Raw genomic sequence first — 20076 nt, 5'->3', positions numbered from 1 at the left:
AGGAAATTAAAGACTGCACGCAGGAAGAAAATCCATTCCTTCTCACAATCTGATTACTTTGGCTTGCACTGGGTGGCTGCTGCATACACCCATGGGGGCTGAGCAGGATCGGGGTAGGAATAGGGGTTAATTCCCATTTGGGATTTCTCCTTCCACAGCCCATGCCTGCTGGCCAGGAGGTTGGTCACTGGCCATCAGGGTCAGCTGGCTGGAGAGAACCTTCAGGTCATTGTCAGAGGTTAACACCTACAATGGGTTTGCTGATTGATGGCCAGTTGAGTGACAACGAATTCTGCCAGAGGAGAGGCAAGCAGGTGCAACTCACCATTGTGTTTTCTACAGGGACTGGAGGAAGGAACCCAGCACACCCTGGTCCCAACAGGTTAGTGTTACTCTCCACAGCTCTACAACTCCTTCTACAAAACCAGGGGTGGATTGGGTGTGTTTGGGATTCCTCCCTTCTGAGTGTTGTCAGTGCAGCCTGTGCGGCCACAGTGGCTGAAGAGGGGGCTGGAGAACCAGGGAGCACCAGGGTAGGGACTCAAGGTCTGATGATCTGAGTTGGCACAGCTGGGATGCTGGGTGTGGCCCATTCATCTGGGCAGCCATCTAACTTTCTGAGTCTGCTCATGCTGCTGTGACAGAATACCTAAGGCCAGGTGACCTGTAAGTGGTAGAGGACCCTGAAAGGCTCATGGCTAAGGTGGCAGGAGGCTCAGTGTCTGCTGTACACTTGCTCTCTGCTTCTAAGACGTTGGCTGATTGTTGTATCCTCACATGCTAGAGGGTGGAAGGGCAAAGGGTGCTCTCTTCTGTATATTATGGAGTCACCCCTTCCCTCCACCAGGGCCCGACCCTGGTGGCTGCATCACCCACTACAGTCTTGAGCACAACTTCCCTCGTTGGTGATGAAGTTTTAGCAGGTGACTTGGCAGAGAGGCATGTTCAAACAACCCTGCTTCCCCTCAAAACACTTGTCAGTGAGTCTTCTTTGCCCCACTCTTTCTCACTGACCTATTGCCTAGTGACATCCTTTTCCCCTGCTCCCCAGCCACATACTGTGGCTTTGGCTCTCCCTAATGCTTCCCCTCTGGGACAGGCAATTCTTCCTAGTCCTGTGTCTGACCTTGTACAGTCAATCCTAGCAGGTGCTCGGGTCCCCGACTTTTCACCTTGGTGACTGCACACATGAGCTCCTGGGCTCTCTCCCTCTGACCTGTGACTCCTGCAGGGCATACCAGCTCTTTGAGTTGCTGGCAGTCCTAGGCTCCACACTCAGGTTGTCCTGGACTTAACATAAAGGGTGAGGGGGAGCAGGTACAAATGAGCACCTGCTGCAGGTCAGGCTTCTTGGGATTTGCTCACCACCCTGGGAGTCAGGTGGAGCCCTACTGATGACCACCACATTCTTGGCACTACCCTGTGGAAGCTGCAGAGGAAGGAATGAGTTCAGGAAGGACAAGCACTCAGAGAAGGCAGCCTGGGCTTTGGTCCCTGTGCTGAGATCCCCACTACTGCCTCATTCCCCCTGCCCCTTGCCCTCATCAACCATAGGCTTCCTCCTGCCCCAGTGCTCAGGGCTAGTTGTCTGCTTTGGCTCTTGCTTGTGTCCAGCTCCTCTGTGTAAGCTGCCAAGAGCATGGAACTTTCTAGTTCTCTGCCTTCCCATCTTACTGTGCCTTCCATCCTAGCCAGAAAGCAAAAACAGGCTGGTTAAAGGGGACTTGATTCATGGATTCTCGTTGATTCATTAATGACCACTGTGATGCTCACCAAGTCCTGCTTGGCAGGGTAGAGCACAGCAAGCCCATTTTACAGAAGCAAGCAGAGGGCCAGAAAAGCAGGATAGAGCAGAGAAAAGGAGAGAGGGAGTGGCTGAGAGCCCCCAAGGCTGCGTCTGTGTGCTCCCCATGTGGGCTGGTCTTTGCAGGCAGTATGATCAGCTGCAGTGAGAGACTGGCAAGACATCACAGGGCAAGACCCTTGCCCACAAGGGAGAGCTGTGTTGTCTGCTCCCTGGCATCATGGGCTGGCCAGCTGTGTCCCGAGCAGCTCTCTGATGATCAACAAGTCAGAGTAACAGAGAGAGAGAATATGAATCTCCATTCGCTGGTTTCCTCCCCAGATGCCCACAACAGCCCAAGCAGACAGATCCAACTGAACCCCGGAGCTGGGAACTTCATCTGGGCCTTCTGCATGTCTGACAGAGCACGCAGTGTCTGAGCCATCAGCTGCTGCTCCCCAGGGTGCTCAATAGCAGGAAGCTGGATGGGAAGCAGAAGAGTGCGGACTTGAACCCAGCACCTGCTTTGGGACACGGGTCCCCCAAGGGAGTCAGTCCTAAGCATTGCTCCACACGCTCGGGCCCTGCAGCTGGCTTCCTGGCTTTGCTGCTGGGACCTAAGCAGGGCTGTGAGGAAACCGGGCAGCTGCTGCAGGTCCTCCACTCTGTTCTCTCTCCCAGCAGGGCCCAGGAAGTGTGAGAGGGACTACAATCCTGAGGATTGATTCTCTTCTCACTCTCCACGTCTTCCCTGGCCAGCTCATCCACTCCCGCTGTTTCAATTACTGTCCTTGCACGTGCTTCTCCTCTCTGGCTGCCTGCTGCAGTCACCTGGGCAGCTATGTAAAAGCTACCCACTCCAGACCGTGAGCCTGAGCCAAGCAACCAGGGTTTTTTTTGCAGCTGGATTAGTGTATCAGAACAGGGATAATCATTATGTGCAGCAAGGGTTAAGAACCCCCATCTGATCCCTCATCCATGTTCCTCATGGCCATATCCTTCTTAAAAATTGATTTCTTTGGGGTTTGGTGCCATAGTGTAGCAAGTTAATCTTCAGCCTGCAGTGCTAGCATCCCATATGGACATTAGTTCATGTACTGGCTGCTCCACTTCTCATCCAGCTCCACGCTAATGGTCTGGAAAACAGTATAGGGTGTCTCATGTCCTTGAACCCCTGCACTCACATGGGATATCCAGAAAGTGTTCTTGGTTCCTGACTTTGGATTGGCTCAGGCTTTTGTGACCATTTGGGTAGTGAACCAACAAGTGAAAAAAAAGGTTTTTTTTTTTTTTAAATCTCTTTCTCTCTCTTTAACTCTGCATAACTCAGGCACATTAAGAGAGAGCTAGATGGGATGTAGAGCAGCTGGGACTTGAATTGGCACCTGTATGGGATGCTGACCTCACAGGTGGTGGCTTTACCTGTTATATCACAATGCTAGACTCAAGTCTTTTTCAAATTCTTTGTGTCTGATTCACCACTCTGAAGATTTGTTCCTGTATCAAGGAGCCTCACTCAAGCAGCTGTAACAGAGGATGGATGTTATCTCCTTTCCCACACAGAAGCTGGATGCAGAAACGTGGGGCTGACATAGTAGTCCCATCATCACCAGGCGTCTTTAATCCTAAGTCAGTAGCTTGATTTTCCTCAAGCACTAACATTCTCCTCTTTGTCCAAGATGGCTGCTCTGGCTCCTAACATCGCATCCCCATTCCAGCTGCTGTGGAAGGGGAAAGTGAAAGAGAAGCCGCTGTCTCTTCCTTCAGGGGCACATGCTGGACATTGTTGGCATCACTCCTGCTTGCATCCTGTTATTGTGAGCATGGTCTCAAAGCTGGCTGCAGGGCTCCCAGCTGGTTGCAGGAGGCTGGGGGAGAAGCAGACCCTGCTGGCTTTATACACTGAGATGCTTGCCAGACCCTCAGGCTCTCTCCACCTGCTGTGCCCATCCTTTTGGCTACCCTGACCAGGATCTCTTCTGGAGCAAGTCCTCTAGCTGTCGCCTGCTCCAGCCTCATTTGTGGTTTGTGTCCTGGGTGCTGTATTTTAAGTGCATGGGAAACCTGATCTCCATCCAGCAGCTTCCTGCTGCTCTGAGGGGTCACCCCCAAGCCTTGATGAGCTCCCAAGGCCCCTGCTGTCTGACCTGGCCCTCTGGCCTCAATTGCAGCCTGTGTCCCACAGCTGACTCTAGCTGCCCTGGATTGAGTAAATGGCGCCTCCCTCTGGACTCACAGTCTCTGTACCTCCTTCATTCTCTGCTGCTGTGTCCACCAGCCCCCTACTCTTCCCCACTTCCTCCCATGGGCCCTCTATGTTCATCCTGCAGGTGTCAGACATATAGGCTGTGACTTCTCCATGGGTAGGAGCAGGCTTCCCAGCAACTGGCACTCATATCCCTTCCCCCTGGTCTGTGGGATCACTGTGTAGAATCTGTGACCTCCGCCATCTGATTATAATGTTAGGAGGCATGGGTTGCTGCCACAGGAAGTCCTCACTCATGTTAGTCGTGAGGCCCCGGGCAGGTATGAAGAGGGACTCGCAAAGGACAAGGCAGCAGAGTTATGGATCTTGTCACCCTGGGCAATGTCCTACTTGAGTTAACCGACACTGGATTTGTATGTGGCTTAAGGTTGATGTGGGTCATGCATGCAGGTGTCTCTAGAATTGCATTTTGCCTTGGAGAGGAGGAACCCGGGGCATGGGAAGTGGGAACCGTTGCCTTTCACCTTCTTGAGTCCTGCTCTTGAAAGAGCCTTTTCTGTGGCAGGTGTTAAGAGCACATAGCAGGCTTCCCATTGGGATGCCAGCACCTTGAGTAGGACTGGCCCTGCTGCTCACCACAGCTTCCATTAACTGGTACCCTGTAAGGCAGTGATGAGGGCTCCGTGGGCTTGGCCTGCCAACCATGTGGGAGACTCAGACTGAGTCCTAGGTTCCTGCTTTTGTGCTGGCCCAGCCCCAGCTATTATGGCTGGTAGAGGAGTGGATTAAAGGCTGAGTAAGCTCTCTCTGTGTCTTCATCTCTCTACCTCCCAAATAAGAATTAGCAAGTGGATGTGTGAATGGCTGCAAAAAGAGCTTCTCCCAAGCCATTTCAACAGTCTAGGAAGCTTTGTTTCTTTGAGAGCGAGAGCAGAAGTGTCATTATCTGTCCTTGCTCACCTGGATAGCACGGCAACTTCTCACCACAAACCCAACTGCAACAACAGACAGGCTCAGCCAACACTGAACAACCATTAAATGCCAGGCTGTGGAGGGTGGCAGGGAGCTAGCAATAACCATTTCTCAATGAGAACTTGCATGTACCAGCGTTTTTCCTGGACTGTATATGTTCAACACATTTAACCTCCACAACAACACAGTACTCTGCAGTTTCCAGCTGGGGAAATAAAATATTAAGACCAAGAGAATGGCTAGCAAGTGGCAACAAAAAGAAAGACTGTATAGTTTGTTAGTTTTAAAAGGTTCAGGGGCAAGACTTATCTGTGAACAGTAAAAGATAGCCACCATGACTTCCATTGGACAGATGGGGGAAATTGAGGTCAGAAAAGGGGTTCTGGTAAATAGAACAGTTGCATTCCTTCTCACCACCATCCTGGGGTCCTTCCTCTTTTGTATCCATCACAATGAGTCACAGTTTCCCTGGCAGAGAGTCAATGAGTGTTGCAAAGACGGGCAGTTGCATTTCAGCAGAGGTGATGGACAGCCAGCTCCAAAATTAACTTGCTGCAACTGGCACAAATACACCCAGCCCATTATAGAGCTTGGCAAGTTCAGAGGTGCCCTGACTGGGTGAAACAGAAAGCATCCTGTCTGACCACCAGGTCTGTAAATTCCCCTTTTCCTTTCCCCACCCAGTTCACACTCTCAATTCACACTGCTCTGTGGGCGAATCAGCTGATTCGTGCTAAAGTGTATGTGACTGGGAACAGCTCAACAAACTCACTTTTTAGAGGGGGCGGTTGCCTTTTCAAAAATCAATAGCAATAGCAAGACTCTTCATGGCGGGGAGGTTTCTGCCTGTTGGGACTAAAAGTAGTTCCTATTCATTCCTCTTTTTTATCTTAGTTTCACTCAATCTTTCATCATGTGTCCTCAGGACAAGCACGGCAGGTGCCTGACTGCCTCCCTCATTCCCAAGTACCCCTGTTTAACATCCCTTCTTTGGACCCTTCCCTGACCCTGCATTCTTCACAAACAAACGCAATCTCTTGGGTAAGTACAACTTTCCACAATGTAACCCCCTCCCTCCCATTTCATACCCTCATCTAGGACTTTACCCCCAACAACCGAAGCTGGGTCTGTGTCTCCCAATTCCACCCCTACACCCCACACTAGCCAATGCCAGAGGAAACGTACTAAGGTCTCCTGGGATGGCTGTCTTCAATGTTCTCTCCCCACTGGAGAGGATGGAAGGGCCCACACCTGCCCTGTCATGCTCAGGACGCACCCCCAACCCAACAAATGCATCCTCAGAGACTTTCACTTTCTGAAGCTCTCTCCTAGCACCTAGGAGTGGGGGCCATGATACTGGCTAAAATCAGGGAAAGCCACACCCCTTGCAAGTTCCACAAAGTTGGACTTCTCAACTTCTCAAGATCTCAATGTGGGCAGTATTGGAGATGCATACAGGCAGATCTATTATTTCTTAATTTAACGTACTATTTGTTAGTTTTTCTTTTTAGAGGGAGAGAGACAGAGCAAAAGAGGCAGAGAGAACTTGCATGTGGTTGACTCCTCAAATGCTGGCAATAACCAGGGCTGGACCAGGCTGAAGCCAGAAGCCTGGAATTTAATCTGGATGCCCTGTGGGTGGCAAGAATTTAGACACTTGAATCATCACCTGCTACCTCGCACAGTGGATCTGGAGCAGCACTGGGACTGGCCCCAGTCATTCTAAGCCGTGTCTCCATTGCTTCTCCCAACGGTCATTCCCCTGGCAGTATGCCTAGGGTCACAATGACTGTGCAATGCTGCCGGTGTTTAGAATGGGGTGCTAGAGCAGGGATGCAAAAGGTTTTAATTACAATAGACAGTCCAGCCTGACAACAAGAAGTACTCAATAGGCTGTTAAGAAATGCACAGGAGTTCCCAGGGGACTGAAACTCTGAGACGTGTTTGGGTCCGATTTATCCATTCCAGAGAGGGATTCTTTGGAGTAGGGTAAGATAGCTGTGTCCCATGGTTAAGCACTCTGCTGTACAGCCACACTGCAGGAAGAAGACAACTGCTTCTTGGAGGTACTGAAAGGGGACACAGAAGACACCCTGGGTTGAGGCTCCTTGGTCATCTGGATTCTCCGAGTTCTTCCCCAAAGGCTCCATGTTGGGGAAAGAAAACCAGTGAAGGAGGAGAACGAGAGTCAGGAGGCTCTCATGCCACATCCAGGAGTGCTCACCCGCGTCTCCATCTCCACTTGCCCAAGCCATCAAGGTGAGCCCCTCCAGCTCCAGTACCTCCAGGCCACCTGTCTGGTCCCTCACCCACTCCTGTACCCATCCAGCATTGAATCTGGGTCAGGTTGGACTCCCGGTCCTCTATGCTCTGTTCAGATTCTGTTGCCTATATGGGAGAAAAGCTCAAGTCAGTTTTTAGTACCAAATCTGTTGGGAGCCAGACTTGCTCCCCTGCCAGTGATGGCTCGGCTGGCTGGGGCTTGGAGAAGGCTCAGCCCAGTTCATCATGGCTGTAGATGTCTCAGGGATGCTGTGTGGCTGTTCTAAGGAAGCCCAGTGGTGTTCTAGAATCTTTAATGTATGTTCTGTTTGCAGAGCTCTGTGGACTCAGCCATGCATGTCCCAAGGGACTCCATAGCTGGGGCCTGGACTCTGTCTTGCTTGACGCTCAGTGGTATGTTTGTGGTCAGAGCAGGGGTGGATCTGAGACTAAGCTTAGAGGCCCACTTGAGATGAGTTAGTCTTCTGTGTCTGTCTGTTCTCAGGGTAGAACTAGGGTCAGAGCTTCACAAGACTTCTCTCTTATGTGTCTTAGGAAGTGCCCTGCCTCCCGGCGGGCTCAGTCTATCTCCTGGGCAGGTGATGCCTGCACCCTCCAGCATCTTCATCTCCACCCTCTTCCCTTTTAGCACTGAACCCAGCCACTCACCCATGTCCTGGGACAGGGACTCAGGATAGGATGTGGATTCTCTGAACACCAAGAAGGCCTGTGCCCACTGTTGAAAGAAAGGAGAGGGCACAGCCGGGGCCTGGTGCCCTGCCAGCCCTGGCAGCTGCGTGAGCAGCTGTAATGGGATTAGGGCTGACTGTGTCCACCTCTTTGCACGCCACCCCCACGCGCTGCCTCCCTCCCTCCTTCTCTAGGCATCCTGATTAGGATGCAGTCTCAGCTCCACCTCTCCCAGCCAAGCTGGGCCCCATTGTCCTCTGAGTCCCTAGCTCAGCCAGTGCCTAGCAACCCTCCCAGGGGAGCCCTTTCCCACCATAGTCCTGGCCCCTCACCCTACCTAACTTTACTGGGCTCACATTAGCACTACTTGCCTATTTTATCAGTGCAAAAAAAAAAAAAAATTTCAGCAAGCAACCGGGAGCCAGCTGGGCTCATCAGATTCTCCCAGTGATGTGATTCAGGAGTCTCTTCTAAAATTCCAGGCTCCTTATCCCAGACACCAAGGCACTATCAGCAAGTCTCTGACTACACTGAGCATTCCGGGGCTTCATGCTGGAATTCTTCAAGTCCTGGAACCCATTCTAGGAAACAGAGTTCTAGAATTCCACGATTTTATTACGAGTCTCAAGCCAACTTGGTTGTGTCTTAGAATTAGGTTTTTGTATCCCAGAGGAATCTGCTATTCTGGAAATGGAGGCTGTGGGCCATGAATCAGAGTGATGGGACTTAAGAGAAGTTGCATTTTTATTATCTTTAAATTGCAACTTGTGGGACTGTGCCTTTAGCCTGCTAGTTAAGATGCCTATGTCCCATAGTGCAGTGCCTGGGTTTGATCCCTGACTCAGGCTTCCAACTCCAGCTTCCCATTGATGCAGATCATGAAGCAGTAGATGGCTCAAGTTATGATGGCTCCTGTCACTCACATGGGAGACCTAGACTGGGTCTCTGGTTCCTGGCTCTGGCCCTGGGCTGGCCACATCCTGTGGGGGCACTTTGGGAGTAAACCAGCAGATGGGATGTTCACTTTCCTTTCTGAGTTTCTCAAACCAACAGAAAATAATAAAAATGATGGAAACCTCTGAAACATGTACAGTGGGAAGGTGGCACTGTTATCTGGACTGACAAATGCTGTCCACTGGCTGGAGGGCCTGGGGATGGAGCACCTCACAGTAGAAACACTATTCTCAGGTGGTTTGGACCACTTTGGAAAGCAGAGCCTAGACAATAGGCAGGGGGCATGTTTTAAGTCAGCTAGAGCAGCATGCTCTGAGGCCAAAGGGCAAACAAGCAGCAGTTCCTTTTTTTTATTACTAAAGTTTTACTTATTTTTATTGGAAAGAAAGCTTTACAGAGAAGAGGAGTGGCAGAAAAATCTTCTGATTCATTCCCCAAATGGCTGCAATGGCCAGAGTTGAGCCAATCCAAAGTCATGAGCCAGCAGCTGCCTCTGGGTCTCCCACATGGGTGCTGGGTCCCAAAGACTTGGGCATCTTCCTCTGCTTTCCCAGGACATAAGCAGGGAGCTGGATCAGAAATGGAACAGCCAGGACGTGAGCCAGTGCCCATATGAAATGCCAACACTTACAGGTGGAAGATTAGCCAATTGGGCCATTGCTTTAGCCCCATTACTATCTTGTACTTCCTGTGCTGGGCTAGTTCTTTCAGTCTTACAACAACCTTAAGGGAGAAGATGCTACTGTTTAAACCCACTTTTTGGAGAAGGGAACCTTAGGCACAGAATGTCAAATAGCTTGTCCAAATCACAGAGGCAGAATTTGAATCCAGCAGTCTGTCTCCAACAGCTGTTTGCACCCCTTCATGCTCAGTCAGATAAGGAGGTAGAGACAGATGGCAGGGGAAGGATGCTGGCTCACCAAGGGTGGTCAGGGACATTTAGACAGGGCTGGAAGGTGAAGGGCAGATGCATGTGGTTCGTGGGATGGGGTGTGGCAGCGAGGGCATGGTCAGCCCAGGAGGGAATATTTCACGGGGTCTGAGAGGCCTACTCTGGCTCTGTGAGGAAGTATCTGTCACCACTTTCTTACACAAACACAGACACCTGCATGGTGGCTCCACTACCATTTCTCTGTGTCATCCTCTTCTCCCTGACCACTGCACTCAGGTCCTCTCCTTTCTAGACAACTGTCCTCAGAGCACAAAAGAAAAAGAGCTGAAGAAACATTCCTCTGGTGACAGGCTCATCAGGCCGCTTAACTGCATGTCATTTGAGCATCTCTATCCATGGAGGCAGAGTGAGGACTCAATTCCCCTTGGCTAGGAAGGAGGCTGAGCCTCCTGGGCCATCCTGCATGTCTGACCTCCTGTCCCTTGCTCTTGGCCTGTCCTGCTGTTGGTACGGACAACACAGCATGGAAATGGGGGCTCAGGGACACCAGGCTGCAGCTGAGTGAGCCCAATTACTGCACTTCTCCAGGACTGGGCCTTCATTTGGATGCCTGTGCTAATCCCAATCCCACCATCCTACCAGGAGACAGGAACATGCTTGGAACATGCTAAGAAACAGGACTCTGTATGGGGCCTAGCAGGTAGGAAGTGTCCAACATGCAGTGATTTTTATTGTTCTTCTGTCACCTGTGACTTTAGGGAACATTGCAGCCTCCATTTTGCCCGAGGAGTTGCATCAGGTACTAAAGCTGTTGCTCCACTTATCGGGTGAATAAACTGGCTGAGCACAGACTGGATGCTCATTCCCGGAGACAAAGCCAGACCCAGGCAGGCTGCAAGCTCAGAGAAGCCCTTGGCTTGCCCCAGCCCTCACAGACCAGGCACTGGAAGACACTGAAGTGCAAGGATGCCAAAGGGTGTGCCTCTTGGGAGTCCAAGGCCCCAGATTCCTTCTCTTGCATGTATGTGTGCAGGGCCCATAAGTTTGGTAGGACGTGACTCTCTGGTTTGTGCCAGTTACATGGCACAAAAGAAAGGTCTTGGCTGAAATGATTAAAATCCAGAATGATCTGACCTTCAGTCTAGGCAGAGGGAGATTGTCTTGGGAAAGCCCTAATTCTAGAGACCAAGGACTACAGAGGGCTACAGAGATGAATCTGTGTGGAGATGGAGCTGGAAGTTGAGGTGCCCTGTCCTACAACCGGAGACCCTGAATTTCGCCAAGACCCTGGGGAGAGAATCCTTCTGATGTTCTATTGCAGCATCCTAAGGCCATGATCATGTACCCCAGCCATCCAGGCCCCTGACATAAGGAAATAATAAGATAAACCACTAACCCCCAGGCACTTGTGGTGAGGTAATAGCAGATCCCACATTAACCATGTGCACAGCCGAGATGGGGCGGCCCCATCTTGCCCAGTCCCTGCTCCTTCATCACAGACACTGACTTCTCCCATCAAGCCACAACCGAGATTGCTTCCTCACCTGCCAGTCTGCCCCCAAAGTTTGTCACCAAAGAACATTCTGCTTGGCCTACTTTTAATATAATTATCAACATCATTTGCTCAGCCAGTCACAAGCTCTATCTTACCCACAGCTGCTTTCCTGGGCCCTACTGTCTTCGTGCTTCCTCCCACATGAATTATCTGTAATTTCCACACCTCCGTGCTTGCCTGCTGAGGTCCCTGGAATGACAGCCCAAGGCTTGTGCGGGGCTGGGACACATGGCTATTGCTAAAGCCGCCAGGTGAGACAGTAGACAGCTGCAGGAGCTGCAAAAGCAGGACCTAACTTTGATTGTGGTGCCTTCAAGGCCATGGCAAGAAGGGGTGCAGGCATCTGCCCCCTCAAACTTACCAGGTTGAGGGCAGCAAATTGGCCTGTGGCAGTGGGCAGGACACATGCGTTAAGGCTCCAGCATGCACACAGTGTGGCCTCTTTGTACAGTCTCCGGCAGGGTCCTCTCCCCAGCCACAAAGATTGCATGAATTCTAGGGCAGGCTGCAGAGAGAGGAGGGCAGGGTCAGGACAGCCTGTGTGCCTGAAGAAGAACTGGGTAAGCAGGAGGCTACTTCAGTCTCCTTTGACTCCTGGGTCCCTGCTGTGGGTTGGGCTGCCAGTAGTAAGCAGCCAAGTCCCGAGGGAGGGCAATGCAGAAGGTAAATGGGAGTTGTCGCTTACTGTCAGTGTGGCATGACGGTGATGAAACCATGCCTCTGCACACAATGAGGACTGTCACCTGCCTCGGTCCTGCAGGATGGAAAAACCTCACCTCCACCTGTGTCCTTGCCTATCAACTAAACAATCAATTAAAAATAAATAAAAAGAAAATCATTGATCTAGACAGCCTCACCTTCATTTCCCTTGTTCCACAGGGTCCCAAAGACCAAGGCCCGTGGAGTGACTGAAAAGACCCTGATGGCCTTGGGCTGTCTAACCACCAAAGATGCCTTTGGTTCCTGATAAAGAGACAGGGCTGAACCTGACCTTCAGGACCAGGACACCTAGCCCTGCCACCTGCAGCCTTGGAAGCCTTTGTGACTGGGGATGGAGGGCTGCACAGGCATGGCTGAGCCACCTTCATGAGGCTGAGCTCCCTGGAACCTGTGCTGCTTGCCTTCCAAGTGGGCCGGGGCAACCTCTCTGGCTGTCTGTCTCCAGCACAGATACAGAGGGTGACCAGAGAGTGCTTGTAAGCTCAGCTCTCTCCTGAGCCGCACCATCTAGGACTGGTGGGGGAACCAGCGTCTCAGCTGCTATGCTAGAACCCACATTGGACATCTTAGCACCATCTTGGACCACTCTCATTCCCCAAGGATCTGACTCAGCTCTGTTGCACGCAAAGGTCCCCGAGGGAGCTTTTAAACACGGCTTCTGTAGGGGCATCCCTGCAGACCAGCTGTCTAATTACCTTTGGTACTGAGGCCTGGGCAGAGCTGCCCTTTTAAAAACTCCCTGCAGAATCTCTGAAACCATCTACTGGCCCAATGCAAGCCTTCAGCCAATGTCAGCCCTATCACTGCATACACCTGTGTTTTTACCTATGTCGTTCTGGTCTCAGCAGCACCAGGGCTGGGTTGAGTTGGGTTGGGCTGGACTGGGACAAAGTATGTGTGTGTGGGGAGGCTCTAGAGTGAGAGGGGGTGGCTGCTCTGGAGAGATGAATGCTGGGTAGGGTGGCCTGGCATTCATCTCCCTCAGCAACGTCCCAGCAAATCAAATTAAAGGCCATAGTTTTCAGCTGCTGCCCGCCTGGCTGGCTGGCTTGTGCAGGCAGCAAGGCCAGGAGCACCCCAGGGTAGAGAATTAGTGCTGGTCTTACTCATGGACAGCCCAGATTGTCTGGGAGGCCTGGGTCGTGTGCCTGGGCCAGGCAGGCAGAGAACAGAATGCAGAGGAAGCTGGCGAGGTAGGATGGCATTTGGTTGGCCACCAAGATGTGTCCATTTGGGTAATAAAGTTCTGGGGGTGGGGGCAGGAGGCTGGATGTCAGATCGGAAGTGGGGCTCCATGTCTCTTGCAGGCTCCTGCTGCCAGGTGGAGCTGTGATTAGCACCCATACCTCTGGGTGCTGTTAGTTCATGGGGTACCCTGCAGAGAATGGAAGGGATGTACCCTCCAGGTAGGCCAGCTGGGAAGCAAACACACCTCCCCTACCCTGGGTGGGCTCAGAATGTGTCCAGCTTCCGGGAGCATTAGAGCCCCAAATGACCTCTAGCTATGGTCAGCCAGGTGCTCTTGTTCTGTCAAAGGCCCCAGACCAAAGGCAAAGTGGGGGAGAGGGTGTTGGGGTTCCTCCTCCCTTACCCAGTCATCTTCCCAGGCATAGAGGAAGGTGTGTCCACAGCTCACACCTGAGACAGGGGATAGAGAGCAGGGTGTGTGGCACCCAGAGTGGGACCTGGAGAGCCTGCATGGGCCTCACTCTGGGAATCTGACTGCCCAGGACCCTTGATTACACTTTCTGGCCCCCACGACAGCCAGGCTCCATGCCAGCACTTAGGTGGGCCCAGGAGTCTGGATGTGATCCCATGCTCACTTAGCACCTGTCCCTCTTTGCTCCTGACACACAGAAGGCTGACCTGCTCTCCCTTCCAGAAAGCCTTCCTGGACTGGAAAAATCCTGACAGGTGCCAGGGTTCACAAGGAGCAGAGAGAAAGTGCTGTTGGTTGCAGAGTGGCTGGCTATCTATGGGGCCCTCTCCTCCTTATTCAGGCCGCAGTCCCCAAGGCAAAGCTCTAGTGTCTGTCACCTCCTCCTCCTCCCTGGACCTTCGTCAGCTGGGTGGTCACAGAATTCAGCCCACAGGGAAGCTAGCCAACCACCTCCACAAAGGGGCAAGGACAGAGCCTAGGATGGAGCGCCCAGTGAGCTGTGGGGATGCAAATTCTGCCTCGGCTGTAGCATGTGGCTGTACCACTACCCGCTTGGGTCTGTATTTACGCATGTGCTCCAGGGAAAGGTCAAGCAGGACCACTGTAGTACTGGTCAAGGCAGTTTACCCTGCAGAGCTTGCATAGCCAAATTTATCTGATGCTGCCGTGTGAAGGCAGGTGGGGCTGGGGACAGCACCGATTTCCACCTGCAAGTGAAAAACCCAAGCTTGGCAAGGCCAAGTCACTGACCCTGCACAGCAGAGCCAGCCGGAGGAAGCCCAGGCAGTCTGAGTCATTGTAAGGTGTCTTCATCCTTAGGTACTCTCACCGCTTTTTCTGGAATAAGAGGACGCATTCTTCAGATCACAATTGAGGGCAAACAGGCAAATGCCCATACACCAGCCAAAGCTTCCAAACCCAGGCTCTGGGGCCAACAGGGGTGGGCCTGGGGCTTGTGCAGGGAGGAGGACTCCCTGGAGGAGGAAGAGCAGGCTCCAACACGCAGGTACTCCCAAGGATCTGGGTAAGGGAAGCAAGAACGCTTTCTGGCTTTGGCGTATCTCGGGATGGGTGGAAAGGCTGGCGCTGAGCCCGGGAAAGGCCCCCACGCCCTGCGATAGAGAAGGGGCTCTTGCTTTGCATCTCCAGCTCCGGTCTGCACGGGCTGGCGAGGTCCCCATTGCACTGTCCCCCATTTCCCGGTCTAACCCCGCCTCCGGGCGCTCATTGGCCTGCACCGCACCCCCCAAGGCTGCCAAAGTCCGCGGGGGGGTAGGGGGAGAGGGAGGCGGGGGTCGGTTGCCCGCCTCCTGTCCCACAGCCCGGCTTCTCCCGCAGGACACAGCCCGGCTGGGCGGCCGCGCGGCGCGGGGCGGGCCACGGCGAGCGGGGGCACTGCGCTCGGCCCCGGGCGGTGACTGGCGGCGGCTGCGGCGGCTGCGGGCCAGCGCGGTCCTCGCGTGCGCACACACACCCGCCGCGGCGCAGGGACACACGGACCCCGCCGCCAGCGGCCGACGGGCACCCAGAATCGGTTCGGCGCGCTCGATCGCAGCTCCGGCGGCGCGGGGCTCGGGGCTCCGGCTGCGTGCTCTCCATGCTGAGTCTGCCCCAAGCCGACCAGTGGCCCCGCGGCCAGGTCCCTCAGCGAGCAGGTAAGGATCGCCCCTCATTCCCAGCAGCTCCAGGGATCTCGGACTCTTCCGGCAGCTCCGTGGCCCCTGCACAACGCGTCCTTCCCCGACGGAGAGCGGGCGAGGGCCAGCACGGGGCACAGCAGCCGAATCCGCTTCCTGCGCTTCGGTCTGGCTCCCCGCCCCCACTGCGAGTGTCTGGGGCCGTGCTTGGGGCGCCCTATCCCCGCAGTCCCATGGGATAGGGGGATCGGCTCGACCGTCTCGTGCCCATCCGGGTTCGGAGAAGGGAGACCCGGGCTCAGTGGCTGCAGGGATGCAGAGGGACTCGTTCGCTAACCCCTAAGCGGGTGGACCCGTGTGCGCGGGTGGGGAAGGCGGCGAAGGCGAGTTCCCCCTTGACTGGGTGCCGCAGTCCTTTACGAGGGGGTTCTGAGGAGTGGGCACAAGATTAGGGGGTGGAGTGGGGGCTGGTGCACAATGCCCGCGTGGCGAGCCCTTCTGGATTGTTGGCGAGAGAGTGCTCTCTCGGTTTCCCGCGGCGGGCAGGAGCTGGCTCGGGGATGTCTGGACAGCGGCGGTCTCGCGAGGAAACGCCCAAGAGGCCTGTAAGGAAAACGCGCCAGCCTCTCGGGGCTCTAGTGGGCCGGCCGGAGGAGACCCTTTGCCGGCCCCCTTAAAGGCTCAGGCTTTTGCGTCAGCTTCGGGGAGCTGGGGGTCCATCTCCTGGGCAGGACTTTGGCGTGCTGGCGGAGGTGCGAGGGGGTGGTCGGAGGGACCGCAGCTCTAGCGGATGGTTGGCGCTAGACCGGCCTGAGGAAGGCCAGCGGGAAGCTGATGGTATCTCACGTGGAGCTGGGCGCGTTGGCATAGCCCTAGATGGATGGATGCTGGGGGCGGGGTGGGGGCTCCTGGCAAAGTCTTGTGGTTTCAGTGAAGGTGCGTCAGATTCTTGCTTTACCTCCCCCAGCCTTACGCGCCCTGTAAACAACCCCTCCCCAAATTAAAAAAAAAAAAACACAAAAACACAAAAAACAAAACCCAAGGATTCAGCGATTGGCTTTTTTCTTGGAGGAGGGGGAGGATGCCTTGTCCTGGGATTGCGCCTGGCCAGAGGCAGACAGGCATCCTGAAGGTCAGGTGAGAGAAGCTTGGAGGGGAGGTGGTGGTGGGGGTGGCTATGGGCTGGCGCAGAGGATAAGATCTGTGTGAGTGAGGTGGGAAGCGGGGGAGCCAGGAGCAGGCGGCAGCCAGGTCTGCTCATTAGGCCTGTATCTGAACTTGGTCCTGGGAATGGGGCTATCTCCCCTAGCCGACCTTGCGGAGGGCGGGCAGAGGGGCCAGTCTGGGTGCCCCAGGAGGATTTGGACATGGAAATCAGAAACAGAGCGGGAACACACTGACGCAGCTTCTTGCCAGATCTCGACATCAATCAGCCAACAAGTGTGTGTGTGTCGGGGGGAAGGGATCAGGCAGGCATTCCAGGTCTCTTCCCTCTTTTGCTTCAGGGGTGCTTCTGGGACAAGACTCTGTGTACAGGTGCAGTGCTGGAGGTGAACAAGGAACCCGAGGACCCTGCCCAGCTGTCAGCTCAGCTCCAGGCAGAAGGAGGTCTTACTTGTGCAGCATATGATGGGAAAGCAAGGGACCCCTACGTCTGACAGGGTCACCTCTCTGCTGCACCCCACTTGGGATAACCCTCAGTTTGTGTGGAGTCAGTCACTCCCTGCAGAGGGTGCTGGCAGGTGCATGTTTGTGACCCAGAGGCTAAGGAAGGACACCAGGTGGCTTTCTTCTTGGGGACATGGCCTGGGCTTGAATGTTGCGGGTGACCTGTCTTGCCAGGGCCCAGCATTTCATTGATCAAGGGCTGGCACTGAGGGAACGGAGGACACCTTGTGCTGTCTGCCAGAGGGCAGAGCCAAGGTGTGCCAAGTGCGGAGCAAGAGCCCTGCACAGTGCCAGGATGGCTTTGCTTCCGGAACAGTTCCCTACCACACAGCTTCCCTGGGCTGACACATCCCTGTCCTGGGAGGTGTGTGAGCAGAGGTCTGAAGGACCAGAGAAGGGCTCCCTGGGGACTTTCTAGGCCTTGAGATGGCCGCTTCCCAAGTGGAGGAATGTGAGCGTCCAGGGTCTGATGGAGCTAGGCCAGAGGGTCTGGCTGCCTGGCAACAAGGAGCCTGGGAGCTCCTCAGTGGCGATGTGTTTGTACCGAGCTCTGAATGCCGTCAGAACATACGGTGACAGCCACCCCCACAGTGACACACAGAGAGGGAGTGACACACAGCTGGGGAGGCGTAGAGGCATCCCATGACACCTTCCAGGGAACTGGGGCAAAACAGAGAGCAACACTGCAGCACACACACACACACGCACACGCACACACACGCTCCCTCCGCATGGACTGGGCATGCCTAGGGCTCCTTGGTATTGACCCAAGGAGAGCACATGGCTTTTCTTCATGAACCTCTCCACACACCTTTAGTTGACTGGAAAAGGTGTGTGTATGTACATGCATTGTGTGTGTGCATCTGTGTGCATGTGTGTATGTGTGTGTCTGTGTATACGCTATATGAATGTATATTATATGAATTTTGTGTATTATGTATGTGTGTGTACTATGTAATGTGTATGGGTGTGTGCATGTATATGTGATGGCCTCTGTGCATGTGTGTGTATGCATGTGTGTGTGTGTGTGAGAGAGAGAGAAAGAGAGAGAGAGAGAGAGAGAGTGAGAGAGAGATAAGCCCAGAAAAGGGGTGGTCAGCTTTTTTCGTGGAGTTCCAGGTAGTAAATATTGGGGGCTTTGGGACCATGTGCTGTGACATAAGGCTGTCTTGCTGCTGTTGTCTCCTGAGCAACTGTAGACCAGACACAGCAGAGGGGCATGCCTGCATTCTGATCAACTTCACTTACAGATGCTGAAATTTGAATTTCAGGGAGTTTGCATGGATCATGAAGCAGGTTGTGTGTGTGTAGTGGGGTATGCTTTTCTGACCAACTGGCAAACTAAAAACCCTTCCTGGCTCACAGGCCACATAGAATAGGCATCAGGCTGCATCATCTGCCTGGCTGGAGGACCTTGCCAAGTCCTGGGCTGCAAGGTTAGCAAGGACACATGGGGAGAGGTTGCAGATGCGAGGGGCGCAATGGTGAGCGGAGATGCCCAGGGGACCTTGGATGCTGCATGGCACCCTTCCTGGTGCTCTGAATGGTTTTCCAATAAGACTGGAACTCACAAAACCTGTGATGAGACCTGAAACATCCAACAGGGAGAGGGGGCTCCTCTGCCTAGAGCTAGGAGTCCTCAGAGGACGGTGACATCGAAAGGGGCAGGTGCAGCCACCACAGGCTTCTTGCAGGTGGTGTTGGGAGGCCAGGTTGGTCCTGGGGAATAGCTGGGCATTTCATTCTACCCCGTCCTGGTAGACACATTTTCTTAGGTGTCTTCACCATTCTACCTTGACTAATGGGCACAGCACAAGATTGGCTGAGAAAACAGTATGCTTTCTCTTCAGAGGGCCCTGTGGATGGCTCAGCTACCTTAGATGTGTGTTATGAAGCATACTTTCCCTTTCTGCCTCTGCCCTTGCCCACTCTTTTCTTCTCTGCCCCCTCTGGAGTAGCCCAGAGAGGCCTCCCTCTCAAGTTTATCCAGGCTCCTCCTTTATTTCCATCCACTAGCTTTCCACACAACCCCTCCTCCTCCCACTGCATCCGGTCATCTCTGGAGCCAGAAGAGGCCCTGGGGGCTGGCTTTGCACCTGCCCTCCCTCCTCTCACCTCCTTATTCTGCTCCTGGCTGCAGAGGGTGCTTCCCTAAACAGGAAGCTTATCACACAGGCACACAGCTCAGCAGGCACCTCAGGTGAGTCCTGCCTGGGCTAGGTGCTGGGACAGCCGCCCATCAGTGCTGGCTTTGTCCATACTCAGGAGAAGCTGCAGGTTTCAAGGGTCAGTCCTGAGGCAAGGTGACTGTGCGAGCATAGCCACCACTCCTTGTGCTGCCCACTAGGTGCTTAGCAAACATGCAGCTCCTCCTGGCTCCTGCCAGCTTCCGGTCCCATCCCTCCCACCTGTCATTGCTACCCTTCTGACCTTCCTCCTCCCTCATCTTCCATCTCCTACCTCCTGCAAAGTTAGGAGAGAGCCCTGAATGTGTCAGTGTGGAAGAGGACTTCTCCCAGGACACATTTGTGGATGAAAAGCATGTGGTAGAGGGATGCTAGAATATTCTGGTTTCCCAGGGCCTTAGATCCTAACCAGTGGAATGGCCTGACATGGCTCACACACACTTGTGTGTTCCAGCTAATGTGCAATGCAGGGTGTGGTGGGATCATGGCTGGAGACTGCTCTGGTCTCCTGGTTCCTGCTGTACACTGTGAAAGAGGAGCATGGGCATCACTGACTAACCTGGGAGGGGCCAGGTGGCCCAGCCCTGGGTGCATCAGAGAGGTCCCTCCCACCTGATAGGCAGTGCCTGGTGCTGTCCAGGCACCTGTCACTCATCCTATTCCTTAGGAGGCAACTTGCAGGCTCTAAGCTGTGTGATCTCTGACCTCAGTCTTCCTATCTGCCCCAAGGGGAGATGCTATCAGCGTCTAGTTCGGGGCTGTAGTCTCTAACTCACTGCTCCTGAGGAGGCACAGGGGGCAGCAGAGGGCCTGACCTGCCCCAGGGCAGAGTGCTTGGGCTCCCTGCATGGCTCTTCTGCCATTGCTGTGTAACCTGGAGTGGGGGGTTGC

Source organism: Ochotona curzoniae, unplaced genomic scaffold, assembly GCF_017591425.1.
Source record: "Ochotona curzoniae isolate NIBS_2020 unplaced genomic scaffold, NIBS_Ocur_1.0 scaffold_3835, whole genome shotgun sequence".
Classification (NCBI taxonomy): domain Eukaryota; kingdom Metazoa; phylum Chordata; class Mammalia; order Lagomorpha; family Ochotonidae; genus Ochotona; species Ochotona curzoniae.
The sequence above is the reverse complement of the archived record's forward strand: the minus strand, read 5'-3'. Positions refer to the sequence as shown.